Below are 20,000 nucleotides of genomic sequence, written 5' to 3'. Positions count from 1 at the left end.
AATCAAAGTGCTCCGAAATGCACACGGGGGTGTCAAGCAACCTCCATGTACCGTGGCATGACCGTGGCCAAGTAATAAAGATAAAATTCCACGCCTAGGCCAAGTTGTGCCAAGGCCCCGTCTCGTTTTGCTATAAGCAAGGGCGTGGCAAGGCACGCGGGGGGCCAAAAAATCAAAGTGCTCCGAAATGCACACGGGGGTGTCAAGCAACCTCCATGTACCGTGGCATGACCGTGGCCAAAGAATAAAGATAAAATTCCATGCCTAGGCCAAGTTGGCCCAAGGCCCCGTCTCGTTTTGCTATAAGCAAGGGCGTGGCAAGGCACGCGGGGGGCCAAAAAATCAAAGTGCTCCGAAATGCACACGGGGGTGTCAAGCAACCTCCATGTACCGTGGCATGACCGTGGCCAAAGAATAAAGATAAAATTCCATGCCTAGGCCAAGTTGGCCCAAGGCCCCGTCTCGTTTTGCTATAAGCAAGGGCGTGGCAAGGCACGCGGGGGGCCAAAAAATCAAAGTGCTCCGAAATGCACACGGGGGTGTCAAGCAACCTCCATGTACCGTGGCATGACCGTGGCCAAAGAATAAAGATAAAATTCCATGCCTAGGCCAAGTTGGCCCAAGGCCCCGTCTCGTTTTGCTATAAGCAAGGGCGTGGCAAGGCACGCGGGGGGCCAAAAAATCAAAGTGCTCCGAAATGCACACGGGGGTGTCAAGCAACCTCCATGTACCGTGGCATGACCGTGGCCAAAGAATAAAGATAAAATTCCATGCCTAGGCCAAGTTGGCCCAAGGCCCCGTCTCGTTTTGCTATAAGCAAGGGCGTGGCAAGGCACGCGGGGGGCCAAAAAATCAAAGTGCTCCGAAAATATTTTTCCACTTTCCAGTCCACTTATACATATTATGTGCAGTGTGCACACAAGACACCTTCCCAAAATTCGACTTATATGAGGCGTTTTACGTCAAATCCGGCTATTTTCGGCGTTTTGGCCGAAAAATCAAAATAAATCGAAACTTCCTCGGAATGCTTAGCCACTTTCCAGTCCCCTTATACATATTGTGTGGAGTGTGCACACAAGACACCGTCTCAAAATTCGACTTCTATGTGGCGTTTTACGTCAAATCCGCCTTTTTTCGAGTTTTCGGCCAAAAAATCAAACTCAATCGAAACTTCGTCGGATCGCTTAGCCACTTTCCAGTCCACTTATACTTATTGTGTGGGGTGTGCACAAAAAAAACGAAGTCAAAATTCGACTTCTAGGTTGTTTTTTACATGGTATCCGCCCTTTGCGAAGTTTCGGCCGAAAAATTCGTAATTAATTCATCCGACATCGGAATATTACGATTCTTTCGTGGTTTTGCTTGTTTTAATGTCCCTAACAACCATAAAAAAATTCAAAAAAAAATTCGTCTTCTAGGTCCAATTTTAAGCACTTTTAAAAACTTATGGATACAGGGAAAAAAGTGCACTTTTTCTACAAAACTGAAAATGGCCTTCCAGTCATATATAGGGGGAGGGTGGGTGTGGGGGTAGGCTCGGCAGGCACGGGGCGCGCCTATGGGCACAGCAGGCAAGCAAAAACTACGTCTTAACGTGTTTTCCCCCGCAATTTCGTTGCTCTTTTCATCATTTCAATCAAATTCATGGAGATTCTTGATGGAATTCGATCAAAAAATTGAAATTTGGATGAATTTGTGAGGAAATTGGTGATGATCATGCTGTTCTTGGCTTGGGCAGGCCTTGGCTGGCATTGGGCATGGTAAGCACGTATTTGTGCATAACTCCCACCCTCGTGGGGTGGGATTGCCTGGCTTTTGCTTGGCAATAAGGTTGTTGCTGTCCCGACTCGGTGACCCTCTCGTGGGAATGCATGGGCTTGCCGTGCTTTTGCTTGTGGCAAGAAAATTGTGCCAATGTTGCTACTCGGTAAACTATTCTTGGTGATGATCATGCTGTTCTTGGCTTGGGCAGGCCTTGGCTTGCATTGGGCATGGATAGCATGGTAAGCACGTATTTGTGCATAACTCCCACCCTCGTGGGTGGGATTGCCTGGCTTTTGCTTGGCAATAAGGTTGTTGCTGTCCCGACTCGGTGACCCTCTCGTGGGAATGCATGGGCTTGCCGTGCTTTTGCTTGTGCAAGAAAATTGTGCCAATGTTGCTACTCGGTAAACTATTCTTGGTGATGATCATGCTGTTCTTGGCTTGGGCAGGCCTTGGCTTGCATTGGGCATGGATAGCATGGTAAGCACCTATTTGTGCATAACTCCCACCCTCGTGGGTGGGATTGCCTGGCTTTTGCTTGGCAATAAGGTTGTTGCTGTCCCGACTCGGTGACCCTCTCGTGGGAATGCATGGGCTTGCCGTGCTTTTGCTTGTGGCAAGAAAATTGTGCCAATGTTGCTACTCGGTAAACTATTCTTGTTTGATTTTTCGTGCCTAGCGAAGCGGAGTTGGCGTTGCTGGATGCTTCCATTTGCCTGCATGCTTTTGCAATGCGGGGTGTGGTACATCTTGTGATGTTGGTTCGTGCTTGACGTGAGGGTGCATGAGTGGCGCTGTGGATGTTTGTGTTTGCTGGCTCAATGCTTTTGCATTGAACGGTATGCATACAATCCAGATCATTGTTCATTGATGCCTTGGTGCCTTCGATGTTTGCTTGTTGTTCCTGTTTGGCTTACCTATATAATGGTACATAAGTGGCTTGTTTTGCTTTTACCATCCCATATCGTTGAGCGGTGTTGTGGTGGCTTTTGAATGTGTACATATGCCTTGTATTAGTCGTCATGTGTGGTGTCTTCTACGGTGTGCATGTATTCATTGATTTCTTGGTCGCGGTGCTTGAGATGACCTTTGGTTCTTCCAATGATGTCCGTGATTATCGGTTGCCTTAAATTATGCCTGCTCTATTGCCTGTTTTGCTACCCTTTTGTGGGTGCAAAACTTGCACTGTGCGCAGAGTCATTAATGGATGCTACCTGGTTGATCCTGCCAGTAGTCATATGCTTGTCTCAAAGATTAAGCCATGCATGTGTAAGTATGAACTAATTCAGACTGTGAAACTGCGAATGGCTCATTAAATCAGTTATAGTTTGTTTGATGGTATCTACTACTCGGATAACCGTAGTAATTCTAGAGCTAATACGTGCAACAAATCCCGACTTTTGGAAGGGACGCATTTATTAGATAAAAGGTCGACGCAGGCTCTGCCTGTTGCTTTGATGATTCATGATAACTCGTCGGATCGCACGGCCCTTGTGCTGGCGACGCATCATTCAATCTCATTTTCATTAAAGACATACGTAGAAGATTTACCTTTATCTTTAGGAGTAGGAGCAGGTCTTTTCCTCAAACTAGCAGCAATAGTCTCCTTGTCAGAGTCAGTCTCATCTTCTGATGTAGATCCTTCAGATGAACTGTCATCCTCAACAACAATAGGCTTTTTGGAAGCTCCTTCAGCAGCCTTGTTTGCAGTTTCTTCATGCTTCCTCTTAGTTCTTTGCTCAGCCATAGATTGCTCAACCTTAACCTTCTTTTGAGCAAGAAGATCTGGCTTTGGTAGATCATCTTGAGCTTCAGCCTTTCTTTTTGGTTTCCTCTTAGGATTATACTGACTTACAGGAGCCTTTGGAACCATACTCCTATCAACAACAAATCCTTCTTGTCTGAGCACCTCCAAATAATCCTGAATAATGTGCTCAGCATCAGCTTCTGATATGAGTGGATAGCCTGCGACATACAGACGATCCTCAAGCCTAACAGTGAACTCTTGTGGGGGAGCAACAGGCTTAGATGCAATCAAACGCATCTTGGACAGAAAGTTGGCGTTCAGAATTTCTGGATAGAACCTCTTCTCAACCAATTCAGGGTGGAATTTCCTCAAGTTCTGAACAACATGACCTTGATGCAGAAGGTCAGACAACAGCCTAGGATAAACTATAGTAGTTTTCCTCTGAGATTTACTTGCAAAAATAGCTTCACAAATCCGTTCAAAAAAGTAATCTCCAAGATTAACCTTCTTTTCAGTCAGAAGAAAATACAGCAGATGACGATGAGTCCAGGAGATAGTATCAGTCCCACCAACCCTTGGACTGATAGCTGCTAGGATGATCTTGAAAAGAACTCTACATTCATCAGTCAGACCCTTTACTTTCCCTTTTAAAGAGAAATCTGTGCAAATGAGATGCAGAAGATCATCCCTGTATCTTGTATCCTTTTCAAACACATCTAACTCTATCCCAGAGTTAGGTAGACCAAGAAGAGCATTGAAATGAATAGGCGAGATTGCCATGTTCATCCCACAGATATTTGACCTAATCTGTACACCTGTATAATCCAGCAAACCCATTTCCTTCCTAGTTTTACCCTTCAGACTAGGATTCCTCTCAATAGCAGCAAGCTCTTCCTTCTTAGCTTCATGCTTATCAAATACCTTTGCTTTCATCCAAAATTTCTTCAACAAATCTGGATAAATGGGACCATTAAGCATGTCGAAGTACTTATCCCAACCTTGAGTGGTAAAGTACTTTTTAACATCAAACCCATTCGCTTGTAGACCATCGAAATCAACCATCTTCTCTGAAAGAAAAGTAAGTTCAGATTCTGGGAATTCCATCTCATTCCCAACAATCTGAAGATTCTTGAATATGAACGGTGGAATCCTTTTTGAAGAAGAAGACGAAGCACCAGCCATTGTTGGAGATAAGGGTAAGGTTTGGAAGACTAACGAGAGAGAAAGAAAGTTTGTTGGAGGTTTAGAGAGAATATGAAAGTGTAGGTTGTGAAAGTGAATAGTGTGCAAGTGTATTGTGTAAGTTTATTTAAATAAGTACAGTTAACACGAAAATAGCAAATTTGGGAAGTTACGCTAATTGACAAAAAGTTGAATACCAAAAATCATCATTAACCACCCACTACCTGACACACGTAGACCACGTGCAGAAATTTACTCGGTAACTGCTATTTTAATGGACAACTGTTCAGCAGTGAATACTGAACGTTTCCCACTAAAATAATTCAGAGCCTCTGAGTTATTTAAAATTCTCTATCAGAGTCAAGTACTTCAGAGTTTGTGTTTCAGATGTTCTGAATCATAAGTTCTGATATACATAACCTCTTACACTTTAATTGCCAAAAAAAAATTTTCATTCAGAGATTGAAAACATGTTCAGATGTTTCTTTATAAAATCAAATCTTTCAACAGATAAGGCTTTAGTAAATATATCAGCCCATTGATTTTCAGTATCAACAAACTGAATATCTATAATGCCTCTCTGAACATAATCTCTGATAAAATGGTGTTTAATTTCAATATGTTTGGCTCTAGAGTGTAGGATAGGATTTTTAGATAAATGAATGGCTGCAGTATTATCACAATATAAAGGAATATTGTTACTGCTTACCTGGTAATCTTCTAACTGATATTTTAACCAGAGTAGTTGTGTGCAACACTTAGCTGCTGAAATGTATTCTGCTTCTGCTGTAGACAAAGCTATAGTAGTTTGTCTCTTACTAGCCCAGGAGATAAGGTTTTCACCAACAAATTGACAATTGCCACTTGTGGATTTTCTTTCAATTTTATCTCCAGCATAGTCAGCATCACAGAATCCATTTAGCACATAATCATTGGATTTCTTATAGAGAAGTCCAAGATTAGTTGTTCCTTTCAGATACCTAAAGATTCTCTTTACAGCTGTAAGATGAGATTCTCTAGGATCTGACTGGAATCTTGCACATAAGCAAACACTGAATAAAATATCTGGTCTAGAGGCTGTCAGATAGAGTAAAGAACCAATCATACCTCTGTAGATCTTTTGATCTACCTTTCCTTCATCATCTGACTTACCCATGTTGGTAGTTGGATGCATAGGAGTATTCATTATCTTGCAGTCATCTAAATTGAATTTCTTCAGAAGTTCTTTAGTGTATTTTGATTGATGAACATAAGTTCCTTCCTTCTTCTGATTGATTTGAATTCCAAGAAAGAACTTCAACTCTCCCATCATGCTCATTTCAAATTCATCCTGCATTATCTTAGAAAAATTCTTGCACAAAGCAGCATTAGTTGAACCAAAAATAATATCATCAACATAAATTTGAATAATTAAAATGTCTTCTTTGGTTGTTTTTCTAAAGAGTGTGCAGTCAACCTTTCCTTTTTCAAAACCTTTTTCAAGAAGGAAATTACTGAGTCTGTCATACCAAGCTCTTGGAGCTTGTTTCAGACCATACAGTGATTTCTTCAGTTTAAAAACATGTTCAGGGTTTGAGATATCTTCAAAACCAGGAGGTTGCTTAACATACACTTCTTCAGAAATAAAACCATTTAAGAAAGCACTTTTAACATCCATCTGATATAAGGTTATTCCATGATTAACAGCATAAGATAGAAGTAACCTGATTGCTTCAAGTCTAGCAACTGGTGCAAAGGTTTCCGTATAGTCAATCCCCTCTTGTTGACTATAACCTTGTGCAACCAATCTAGCCTTGTTTCTTACCACTTCACCTTGTTCATTCAGCTTGTTTCTGAATACCCATTTTGTTCCAATAATGTTCTTGTGTGAAGGTTTAGGCACTAGAGTCCATACATCATTCCTTTGGAATTGATTCAGCTCTTCTTGCATTGCTACAATCCAAGCATCATCCTTCAGAGCTTCATCAATCTTTGAAGGTTCCATCATTGAGATAAGACCAACTAATGATTCCTCATTTCTCAGTTGAGATCTTGTCTTCCTTGGACTATCCTTGTTGCCTAATATCAGTTCCTCTGGATGTGATGATTTGTATTTGAAGGTATTTCTTGGGGGCTCATCATCTTCAGACTCATCAACATCAGGTTCAGCAGATGCTTCAGTACTTGGTTGTTCAGAGTCTGTAGGAACTATTGTGTTCAGAGGTACTTCAGAGAATGGATGTTCTGAGTAGTTTGGAATATCTGAATATTGATCCTCTGATACCTGAAATCTAGACAAACCTTCCACAAGCTCTGACACTTGGTCAGGCTCTTTGTCATCAAATTTGACATGCATAGTTTCTTCCACAGTATGTGTTTCAGAAATATACAGTCTGTATGCTTTTGAGCGTTCAGAGTATCCTATAAAGATACCCTTATAGCCTCTAGCATCAAATTTCTTTAGATGGACTTTATTGTTTAAGATATAACATGTACATCCAAACTGATGAAAATAAGAAATATCAGGTTTTCTTCCTTTGAACAATTCATAAGCCGTTTTGTTCAACTTAGATCTGATATAGATTCTATTTTGAACATAACATGCTGTGCTTACAGCTTCTGCCCATAAAAACTTTGCTACTTTAGTTTCATGCATCATGGTTCTGGCCATTTCTTGCAGAGTTCTATTCTTCCTTTCTACAACCCCATTTTGTTGAGGAGTTCTAGGAGAAGAGAATTCATGCAAAATGCCATATTTTTCACAAAAGTTTTCAAAAGGTTCATTTTCAAATTCTCCACCATGATCACTTCTAACTTTTAAAATAGTGTAGCCTTTTTCATTTTGAATTTGTTTGCAGAAGATGCTAAACTCATCATAAGCTTCATCTTTTGTTCTTAGGAATTTTACCCAAGTCCATCTACTGTAATCATCAACAATCACTAATCCATACTTCTTTCCATTGATTGAAGCAGTGTTAACTGGTCCAAAAAGATCAATGTGAAGAAGTTCCAATGGTCTTGAGGTAGAGACAATGTTCTTAGGTTTAAAAGATGACTTCGTAATCTTTCCTTTTTGACATGAACCACAAAGTGTGTTTGAGTGATATTTAATTTTAGGTAAACCTCTGACAAGGTCAAGCTTACTAAGCTTAGAGATTAACCTCCAGTTAGCATGGCCTAACCTCTTATGCCAGATCCATTTTTCTTCACTCAAGGTCAAAAGACACATCACTTTTTGTTCATTCAAATCAGAAAGATTAATTTTATAAACATTGTTCTTTCTCAGACCTTTGAAAATCATGGTGTTATCAGATTGTTTAGACACAGTACATGATTCCTTATTAAAGACAACTACATAACCATTGTCGCAAAATTGACTTATGCTCAATAGATTATGCTTAAGTCCATCAACTAACCAAACATCATTAATAGATAGGGAGGAATTACCTACTGTACCTGTACCTATTATCTTTCCTTTCTGATTTCCTCCAAAACCAACAGAACCTCCTTCTTTCATAGTCAGCTTAGAAAATAGTTGTTTATCACCAGTCATGTGCCTTGAACACCCACTATCCAGATACCATGAATGATTCATGATACTTCTTTGAGTGACAGGCTGTATGAGAAACAACTTTAATCACTACGGTAGAACTCTTTATCACAGTTAATGATAAGGTCATCCCAATATTCTTCCTCTTCATTTATCAAGTTCTGATTGTTATCTTGAGAACTTGTCAGCCATTGGTCAAGGACATAAGCCCTTCTTCCTTTGCATAGGACTTGTTTCCATACTTTAGGTAGGATATATCCTTTCCTAGTTGGTAAATCTGAATGATACATGATTTCAGCTTTTGGTACCCATCTTCTGGGTCCACGCTTGTTAGTCCACAAATGCTTATTATGTTGTCTAGTGTTGAAGAAAGACCTTGGTTTGGAATAATAACCTTTTTGAAATCTTTTCTTTGTTTGAAATCTGTTATTGTTCCAAGATTTGGATTGTTTATGATTCCAGGGTTTGTATCTATTATCAATCCTATTTTCTGATTGATTATATCTACTGACTCTAGAATCATAAATAATCTGAGTCTTGTACTTCATCTGAGATTTAGAATTTTTCTTTTTAAAAACTTCTGATGTTTTAGGTTGACTAACTTCAGGTACTGAAGTTCCTTTGAATCCAGAATTTGAAGTCTCAGATGTTGAAGCTTTCAGAACTTCTGAACTAATGTTCTCAGGTTCTGAACAACTTCTATCTTCTGAACTTTTCTTTCCAGATCCTGAGGGACTAGGTTCCTCTGAGCTGTCAGCTTCTAAATCACTCAGATCATCATTGTCATTTTCACAAATGCCAGGATTCTTTCCCTCTTCACTTGGTGGAACAACATAATAAACCCAAGATTTTCCAACCTTTTTGGCAAAGGTCTTCAGCTTTGAATATGTTCTACCATATTCATAGCCAAGTCCTTCTCCTCTATGTCTCAAGACATTATAAATTCTATTAGCAGCTTTGCTCTTTCCAAGGTTGAGATGCACAAACTGTTGAAGAGCTATTTCCTGCTCATCAATAGGTTTGTGACAAACAGCACAACCCTTTTCAAAGTCATCTACTCTATTCAGAGTTTCTTGATATAGACCTTGAAAATGTTCTGCTTGCTCAGTCAGAGTGTTAAGCTTTTCTTGTAAAACTTTTTGTTTACTTAACACTCTGAGATGTTTCTCAATGACCTTGTTAAGTGCAGTTATAAGTTGAGATTTAGAGCAGTCAGAAAATACCTCATCAGTTACTTCTGAATCTGATTCTGATTCATCGTCTGAGTCTACATCTGAGTCAGCTGAAGCCATCAGGGCTAGATTTGCCTCTTCTTCTTCCTCAACTTCTTCCTCAGATGATAGCTCTTCAAAAGTAGCCATCAGACTCTTTTTCAATTTGCTCTTGAATTGTTGCTTCTTTGAGCTGTATCTTTTGCTTTTGTCTTTAGCAGACATTTCTGGGCAATCAGCAATAAAGTGTCCTGGCTTCTTACAGTTGAAGCAGTTCTTCTGATCATCCTTTTTGCTGACAAAATTTCTGGAGCTGTTACCTCCTCTGAAATTTCTTTTGTTAAATCTGTTCCATTGCTGAAACTTGGTGAATAAAGCAAACTCATCCTCATTCATCTCATCCTCTTGACCATCAGCAGAAGATTCTTCTTCAATATCAAGAAGCTGAGTCTTAAGAGCCTTAGAAGTAGTCTTAGTTGACTGTAAAGCCACTGACTTAGACTTCTTCTTAGTTTCTGAGTCAGCATCCAGAACCATCTCATGGCTTCTGAGATTGCTTATCAGAGCTTCAAGACTCAGAGTCTTGAGATTTTGAGCTTCCTCTATTGCAGTGACCTTAGGTCTCCAAGCAATAGGAAGACTTCTCAGAATCTTCTGAACATGGTCATAGGTTGAATAACTTCTCTTAAGAGCTTTCAGCCCAGATACAAGGATTTGAAACCTTGTAAACATAGTCTCAATGTTTTCATCTTGTTGCATAGTGAAAAGTTCATATTGTCTTATCAAAAGACTAGCTTTAGCCTCTTGAACCTTCTCATTACCATCATAGGTAGCACACATGGAATCAAAGATAGATTTAGCAGTGGACTTGTTCTCTATTCTGACATAGTCCTCATGTCTAATAGCACCAACAACAATGTCCTTTACTCTATGATGTTTTGTGTAGATTTTTAGGTTAGCTGGTGTGAGTAACTTTCTATTCTCCATGGACAACCTACCATGTTCATTCAAGTTTTCAAAAGTTACTCCCAACTCAACCAAATCCCACAACTCATGATCAATAGCAGTAATATTGCTATACAGTCTCTCTTTCCACCACTCAAATAATGAAGCATCACCATTGAATATAGGGGCTTTTCTATTGCCACTATGTTCATGTGATTCATTACTTAAGTAGTCATAACCAAAAGCATTTCTAGGACCACCACCAGCACCACTGGCCTCACCTTCACCAGTAGTTCTAGTACTACTATCATCTCCTCCAGACATAGTGTTCTCACAAGATCTTTACTGTCTCACTGTTAAGTGAAAGTAACAGACCAGGCGCTCTGATGCCAATTGAAGGTGTGAAAACACAAGAAGGGGGGGTTGAATTGTGTTTTAGCTAAGTTAAAACTTTTTCAAGTTCTTAACTCAACTACGTTAGCAGCGGAAAAGTAACACAATAAATAACAAGTTAAGGAGATAGAGAGAGAGATCACACAAGCAATTTATACTGGTTCCTCTCACAAAACGAGAGTAGTCCAGTCCCCTTGCACTTCCAAGGGAGTTCACTATAATCACACAAGATTACACCTGCTCAAGCACACAAGCAAGAGACTTCACAACTATGCTCAAGCACACAAGCTTAAGACTTCACACTTAAACACACAAGTTTAAGTTACACACTTAAGCACACAAGCTTAAGTTTCCTCAAGTAATGGTAAAGTATATAAAAATATACAAATGCTCTTAGATGAACCTAAGGAGAGCAAATACAAATATTACAGAGTATTTGGCTAAAGTGCAAAAACACTTGAGAAAGGTTCAGAGCTTGTATATCACAGAGTTCAGAGTTTGTTCAGCGCACGTTCAAATCTTGATAATTGTATATATGTTGTAGCTGATCCTTCTAGTATATATACCACTAGAAAAGAGTCGTTGCAAAAGGAGCCGTTGGAGTTGATAACCTTTTGTCTTCAAGCAGTCTGTCTTGATGCAGTTTGGTTGTATCCAAAACTAAGAAAGAGTTTCAGTTACTTTGACTACTGCAGAGTGGACTTTCCTTATTCAGCTAACAAAACTGAAGACCCACGTTCTCAGGTTAGGACAGACAAAACAGAGGTAGCTGAACTGATCAGGCTTGAAAGGTCCTTTTCTCCATTGGTAGAAGAGTTGACTAGTAAAGAGAATCTTCACAGCTTTCAAAGAGATCTTCAGAGTTTGATGAAGCTCGTAGTCAGACAAGAAGTACTGAAGTCTTCATCCTCTGAACGTTGTAACCTCTGAAGTCCAACATCTTCTGAGCGCTTGTGAACTTCTGAATTCACATCCTCTGAACTTCACTCAGGACTTAAATGATGCTTATATCTGCGCACTTAAAATAAATTTTTAGTCCTTCCAATTGTTTATTAATACTTTGTTATCATCAAAACCTTTATAGATTTAGGGGCAAACATTTTTAAATCAATTTTGTTCCAACAATCTCCCCCTTTTTGATGATGACAAACATAAGTATTAATTGACAATTGTTGTTAAATTAACTTATCATGTTTCTCTTAGGTTTATGAGGTTTGCAAGCTCCCCCTAAGATTGATACTCCTTAAAGCCAAAACTTTAAGTTATATCCATGATATTTTAATTTAGTATAAGATTAAGATAATCTGAAATAAAACAAGTTTCATATCTTTCTTCAGAGTGAGAGGTTTGCAAGCTCTCCCCCTAAGTCTCATAAGGCTAAGTTAAAATTGCACTCTTAACTTATCCTTACTTATGAAATTTATTTTAGTTTCAACTAACTTAGTCTCCGCATTGAAATACGTAAAACAACTTAAAAGTAACAACTTTTAATTTAACAGATAAAAGCGAGATAAAAGGCGTGGTTTCAGTTTTGGAGTATATCAATTAATGCGTAACTACTCCCCCTTTTGTCATTATCAAAAAGCAAAACACAGTTATAAAACCAAGACAGTCAAAGAAAGAAGAGTGGTTGTTACAAAGGTGAATTAATTTCAAAAACGAAAACCAACGCGCTCAAGGGTTTATAAAAAGTGAACGAGTTAACATGCCTTCTTCACGTAAAAACAAGAGTAAACAAGTGAAGCAAGAGAAAGTAGGAATAATGAAAAGATTTAGTTTACGCATCGCAGAGTTTAAGAGAAAGAAGAACGAAGAGAAACGCGAAGACGATGAGAAGGATAAAGAAGATAACAAGATGCCACAAGATGCTGAAATAATAATCATCTCTTCAGACTCTGAAGCTGAAGAGAATGAAGATGATGCTGACTATGTGGAGTTCTTGGCTAGCTATGTTCCAGAAGAGGAACAAGAAGAAGAAGAAGAAGCACAAAACCCAGATCCCATTGAAATATCATCAGAGGATGCTGAGGAGAAATCAGAGATTTCTTCTGAGTTTTATCCATCTGATTAGGATTAGGTTGTCTTTTTCTTTTTCTTTTTACCAATGTACTCTACATTATCAGATCATTAATAAAAATTTTCGTTTTTAAAAGCATCTTGTGTTCTTGTGTTCTTATTTATCAAGAAAATATAGATATCAAGTGAACTTAAAATAAGTAATCAATCAAAACATAAACAAAATCTTGAAATAGATAAACCAGAAAAAGTGTTCAGAAGGTAAACATGACAAAATAAGCAAGCAAAAACATAAAAATATGAAGAAAATGTGCATAGAATCCTAGGGTTTCTTAAGAAAGGCTAAGAGTTGGTCAAATTTATCATTCAAGGATCCCACATTGGAAACTAAACCATCCACCTTGGTTTCCAATGTCTCTTGAGCAGCTCTTTGACGTTCTAAACCTTCTTGCTGTTCCCTCAGGGCTTCTTGAAAAATCTGCAACTGATCTGCCATAGCAGGAGCTTGATCTTCAATCACAGGTTCTGGTTCTTCAATCAAAGGTGCCTGGCCTTTATCAGAGGGTTCACCTTCCTCTGGATAGTCTATCATCAGCACATCCTCTTGATCCTGAGAGGCAAGCACATCCAGTACATCCTCTTCTCTGGTATCTTCATTATGTAGCTCATTTGCTAACTCAGCAACTCTAGCAGCAGCTTCTTCCAGACGTGCAGTCTCAAACCTCTGATCTTCAAAACGTTGCAGAAGAGTAGAATCAACCCAGCAATCTTTGAATTCAGACATACGCCTCACAGCAGCAGCTATAGCAACAAGCTTAGCACGCTCATGCTCTTCATGATTGAATGGCGTTAACCTTTTCAACTCAGCCCTAGCCAGACTGTCCCTCATGAAGCTTATACCTTCCAGATCCCGCTTACCAATAACAGCCTTAACCTTTGCAGCAGCAACATCCAAAGCATTGCAAATCCTTGCCTTAATGCTTGATACTTCGAGATCCACATCAGAAGGACAAACTAAGAACCTGTCCTTTATAGTAGATAATCTAAGCAAGTCTTCATGAAATTGAGTGGATAGATTTCTAAAAGTGTTGGATGATGATGGTGAAGGATTGGGAATGGTAGAGAGAGTAGGTATTTCAGGAGTAGGGTTGTCAATAATCACAACGTCTACCTCTGAAGGCTTGGGAGCACAAGTGTGAATACGCTCAGGAGAAGCATGTTCAGCACTTGGGTTAGGATGGGGTTCAGGGGTTGGTTCAGATGATGAAATGTCAGAAGTTGATTCAGGGTGAACATGTTCAGGAGATGGTTCAGGAGATTTATGTTCAGGAGTTGGTTTAGGAGCAAGTTGTTCAGGGGTTGGTTCAGGAGATTTGTGTGCAGGGGTTGGTTCAGGAGGTGGAGAGGATTGTTTTGTGGGAGAGGTTGGTTTAGTGACAGGAATATCTGGTTGAGGTTCAGATGGTGGAATGTCAGGTTGAGGTTCAGGTGATTGAGATTTAGGAGGTGAGCTAGATTTGTGTTGAGTTTCATGAGAAGGAGGGTGATTATTAAGAGGGTCAGGGCTCAGATGTTTTTCTAGTTCAGATAAGGGGTTATCAGAGGTTGGATTATCAGAGGTTGGATTATCAGAGGTTGGTAAAATAGTTCTGAGAGGTTTGGTGTAACCTATTCCAATCTCATTTTCATTAAAGACATACGTAGAAGATTTACCTTTATCTTTAGGAGTAGGAGCAGGTCTTTTCCTCAAACTAGCAGCAATAGTCTCCTTGTCAGAGTCAGTCTCATCTTCTGATGTAGATCCTTCAGATGAACTGTCATCCTCAACAACAATAGGCTTTTTGGAAGCTCCTTCAGCAGCCTTGTTTGCAGTTTCTTCATGCTTCCTCTTAGTTCTTTGCTCAGCCATAGATTGCTCAACCTTAACCTTCTTTTGAGCAAGAAGATCTGGCTTTGGTAGATCATCTTGAGCTTCAGCCTTTCTTTTTGGTTTCCTCTTAGGATTATACTGACTTACAGGAGCCTTTGGAACCATACTCCTATCAACAACAAATCCTTCTTGTCTGAGCACCTCCAAATAATCCTGAATAATGTGCTCAGCATCAGCTTCTGATATGAGTGGATAGCCTGCGACATACAGACGATCCTCAAGCCTAACAGTGAACTCTTGTGGGGGAGCAACAGGCTTAGATGCAATCAAACGCATCTTGGACAGAAAGTTGGCGTTCAGAATTTCTGGATAGAACCTCTTCTCAACCAATTCAGGGTGGAATTTCCTCAAGTTCTGAACAACATGACCTTGATGCAGAAGGTCAGACAACAGCCTAGGATAAACTATAGTAGTTTTCCTCTGAGATTTACTTGCAAAAATAGCTTCACAAATCCGTTCAAAAAAGTAATCTCCAAGATTAACCTTCTTTTCAGTCAGAAGAAAATACAGCAGATGACGATGAGTCCAGGAGATAGTATCAGTCCCACCAACCCTTGGACTGATAGCTGCTAGGATGATCTTGAAAAGAACTCTACATTCATCAGTCAGACCCTTTACTTTCCCTTTTAAAGAGAAATCTGTGCAAATGAGATGCAGAAGATCATCCCTGTATCTTGTATCCTTTTCAAACACATCTAACTCTATCCCAGAGTTAGGTAGACCAAGAAGAGCATTGAAATGAATAGGCGAGATTGCCATGTTCATCCCACAGATATTTGACCTAATCTGTACACCTGTATAATCCAGCAAACCCATTTCCTTCCTAGTTTTACCCTTCAGACTAGGATTCCTCTCAATAGCAGCAAGCTCTTCCTTCTTAGCTTCATGCTTATCAAATACCTTTGCTTTCATCCAAAATTTCTTCAACAAATCTGGATAAATGGGACCATTAAGCATGTCGAAGTACTTATCCCAACCTTGAGTGGTAAAGTACTTTTTAACATCAAACCCATTCGCTTGTAGACCATCGAAATCAACCATCTTCTCTGAAAGAAAAGTAAGTTCAGATTCTGGGAATTCCATCTCATTCCCAACAATCTGAAGATTCTTGAATATGAACGGTGGAATCCTTTTTGAAGAAGAAGACGAAGCACCAGCCATTGTTGGAGATAAGGGTAAGGTTTGGAAGACTAACGAGAGAGAAAGAAAGTTTGTTGGAGGTTTAGAGAGAATATGAAAGTGTAGGTTGTGAAAGTGAATAGTGTGCAAGTGTATTGTGTAAGTTTATTTAAATAAGTACAGTTAACACGAAAATAGCAAATTTGGGAAGTTACGCTAATTGACAAAAAGTTGAATACCAAAAATCATCATTAACCACCCACTACCTGACACACGTAGACCACGTGCAGAAATTTACTCGGTAACTGCTATTTTAATGGACAACTGTTCAGCAGTGAATACTGAACGTTTCCCACTAAAATAATTCAGAGCCTCTGAGTTATTTAAAATTCTCTATCAGAGTCAAGTACTTCAGAGTTTGTGTTTCAGATGTTCTGAATCATAAGTTCTGATATACATAACCTCTTACACTTTAATTGCCAAAAAAAAATTTTCATTCAGAGATTGAAAACATGTTCAGATGTTTCTTTATAAAATCAAATCTTTCAACAGATAAGGCTTTAGTAAATATATCAGCCCATTGATTTTCAGTATCAACAAACTGAATATCTATAATGCCTCTCTGAACATAATCTCTGATAAAATGGTGTTTAATTTCAATATGTTTGGCTCTAGAGTGTAGGATAGGATTTTTAGATAAATGAATGGCTGCAGTATTATCACAATATAAAGGAATATTGTTACTGCTTACCTGGTAATCTTCTAACTGATATTTTAACCAGAGTAGTTGTGTGCAACACTTAGCTGCTGAAATGTATTCTGCTTCTGCTGTAGACAAAGCTATAGTAGTTTGTCTCTTACTAGCCCAGGAGATAAGGTTTTCACCAACAAATTGACAATTGCCACTTGTGGATTTTCTTTCAATTTTATCTCCAGCATAGTCAGCATCACAGAATCCATTTAGCACATAATCATTGGATTTCTTATAGAGAAGTCCAAGATTAGTTGTTCCTTTCAGATACCTAAAGATTCTCTTTACAGCTGTAAGATGAGATTCTCTAGGATCTGACTGGAATCTTGCACATAAGCAAACACTGAATAAAATATCTGGTCTAGAGGCTGTCAGATAGAGTAAAGAACCAATCATACCTCTGTAGATCTTTTGATCTACCTTTCCTTCATCATCTGACTTACCCATGTTGGTAGTTGGATGCATAGGAGTATTCATTATCTTGCAGTCATCTAAATTGAATTTCTTCAGAAGTTCTTTAGTGTATTTTGATTGATGAACATAAGTTCCTTCCTTCTTCTGATTGATTTGAATTCCAAGAAAGAACTTCAACTCTCCCATCATGCTCATTTCAAATTCATCCTGCATTATCTTAGAAAAATTCTTGCACAAAGCAGCATTAGTTGAACCAAAAATAATATCATCAACATAAATTTGAATAATTAAAATGTCTTCTTTGGTTGTTTTTCTAAAGAGTGTGCAGTCAACCTTTCCTTTTTCAAAACCTTTTTCAAGAAGGAAATTACTGAGTCTGTCATACCAAGCTCTTGGAGCTTGTTTCAGACCATACAGTGATTTCTTCAGTTTAAAAACATGTTCAGGGTTTGAGATATCTTCAAAACCAGGAGGTTGCTTAACATACACTTCTTCAGAAATAAAACCATTTAAGAAAGCACTTTTAACATCCATCTGATATAAGGTTATTCCATGATTAACAGCATAAGATAGAAGTAACCTGATTGCTTCAAGTCTAGCAACTGGTGCAAAGGTTTCCGTATAGTCAATCCCCTCTTGTTGACTATAACCTTGTGCAACCAATCTAGCCTTGTTTCTTACCACTTCACCTTGTTCATTCAGCTTGTTTCTGAATACCCATTTTGTTCCAATAATGTTCTTGTGTGAAGGTTTAGGCACTAGAGTCCATACATCATTCCTTTGGAATTGATTCAGCTCTTCTTGCATTGCTACAATCCAAGCATCATCCTTCAGAGCTTCATCAATCTTTGAAGGTTCCATCATTGAGATAAGACCAACTAATGATTCCTCATTTCTCAGTTGAGATCTTGTCTTCCTTGGACTATCCTTGTTGCCTAATATCAGTTCCTCTGGATGTGATGATTTGTATTTGAAGGTATTTCTTGGGGGCTCATCATCTTCAGACTCATCAACATCAGGTTCAGCAGATGCTTCAGTACTTGGTTGTTCAGAGTCTGTAGGAACTATTGTGTTCAGAGGTACTTCAGAGAATGGATGTTCTGAGTAGTTTGGAATATCTGAATATTGATCCTCTGATACCTGAAATCTAGACAAACCTTCCACAAGCTCTGACACTTGGTCAGGCTCTTTGTCATCAAATTTGACATGCATAGTTTCTTCCACAGTATGTGTTTCAGAAATATACAGTCTGTATGCTTTTGAGCGTTCAGAGTATCCTATAAAGATACCCTTATAGCCTCTAGCATCAAATTTCTTTAGATGGACTTTATTGTTTAAGATATAACATGTACATCCAAACTGATGAAAATAAGAAATATCAGGTTTTCTTCCTTTGAACAATTCATAAGCCGTTTTGTTCAACTTAGATCTGATATAGATTCTATTTTGAACATAACATGCTGTGCTTACAGCTTCTGCCCATAAAAACTTTGCTACTTTAGTTTCATGCATCATGGTTCTGGCCATTTCTTGCAGAGTTCTATTCTTCCTTTCTACAACCCCATTTTGTTGAGGAGTTCTAGGAGAAGAGAATTCATGCAAAATGCCATATTTTTCACAAAAGTTTTCAAAAGGTTCATTTTCAAATTCTCCACCATGATCACTTCTAACTTTTAAAATAGTGTAGCCTTTTTCATTTTGAATTTGTTTGCAGAAGATGCTAAACTCATCATAAGCTTCATCTTTTGTTCTTAGGAATTTTACCCAAGTCCATCTACTGTAATCATCAACAATCACTAATCCATACTTCTTTCCATTGATTGAAGCAGTGTTAACTGGTCCAAAAAGATCAATGTGAAGAAGTTCCAATGGTCTTGAGGTAGAGACAATGTTCTTAGGTTTAAAAGATGACTTCGTAATCTTTCCTTTTTGACATGAACCACAAAGTGTGTTTGAGTGATATTTAATTTTAGGTAAACCTCTGACAAGGTCAAGCTTACTAAGCTTAGAGATTAACCTCCAGTTAGCATGGCCTAACCTCTTATGCCAGATCCATTTTTCTTCACTCAAGGTCAAAAGACACATCACTTTTTGTTCATTCAAATCAGAAAGATTAATTTTATAAACATTGTTCTTTCTCAGACCTTTGAAAATCATGGTGTTATCAGATTGTTTAGACACAGTACATGATTCCTTATTAAAGACAACTACATAACCATTGTCGCAAAATTGACTTATGCTCAATAGATTATGCTTAAGTCCATCAACTAACCAAACATCATTAATAGATAGGGAGGAATTACCTACTGTACCTGTACCTATTATCTTTCCTTTCTGATTTCCTCCAAAACCAACAGAACCTCCTTCTTTCATAGTCAGCTTAGAAAATAGTTGTTTATCACCAGTCATGTGCCTTGAACACCCACTATCCAGATACCATGAATGATTCATGATACTTCTTTGAGTGACAGGCTGTATGAGAAACAACTTTAATCACTACGGTAGAACTCTTTATCACAGTTAATGATAAGGTCATCCCAATATTCTTCCTCTTCATTTATCAAGTTCTGATTGTTATCTTGAGAACTTGTCAGCCATTGGTCAAGGACATAAGCCCTTCTTCCTTTGCATAGGACTTGTTTCCATACTTTAGGTAGGATATATCCTTTCCTAGTTGGTAAATCTGAATGATACATGATTTCAGCTTTTGGTACCCATCTTCTGGGTCCACGCTTGTTAGTCCACAAATGCTTATTATGTTGTCTAGTGTTGAAGAAAGACCTTGGTTTGGAATAATAACCTTTTTGAAATCTTTTCTTTGTTTGAAATCTGTTATTGTTCCAAGATTTGGATTGTTTATGATTCCAGGGTTTGTATCTATTATCAATCCTATTTTCTGATTGATTATATCTACTGACTCTAGAATCATAAATAATCTGAGTCTTGTACTTCATCTGAGATTTAGAATTTTTCTTTTTAAAAACTTCTGATGTTTTAGG

This window comes from Trifolium pratense, linkage group LG1, assembly GCF_020283565.1.
Source record: "Trifolium pratense cultivar HEN17-A07 linkage group LG1, ARS_RC_1.1, whole genome shotgun sequence".
Lineage (NCBI taxonomy): Eukaryota > Viridiplantae > Streptophyta > Magnoliopsida > Fabales > Fabaceae > Trifolium > Trifolium pratense.
This window is presented reverse-complemented; position numbering follows the sequence as displayed.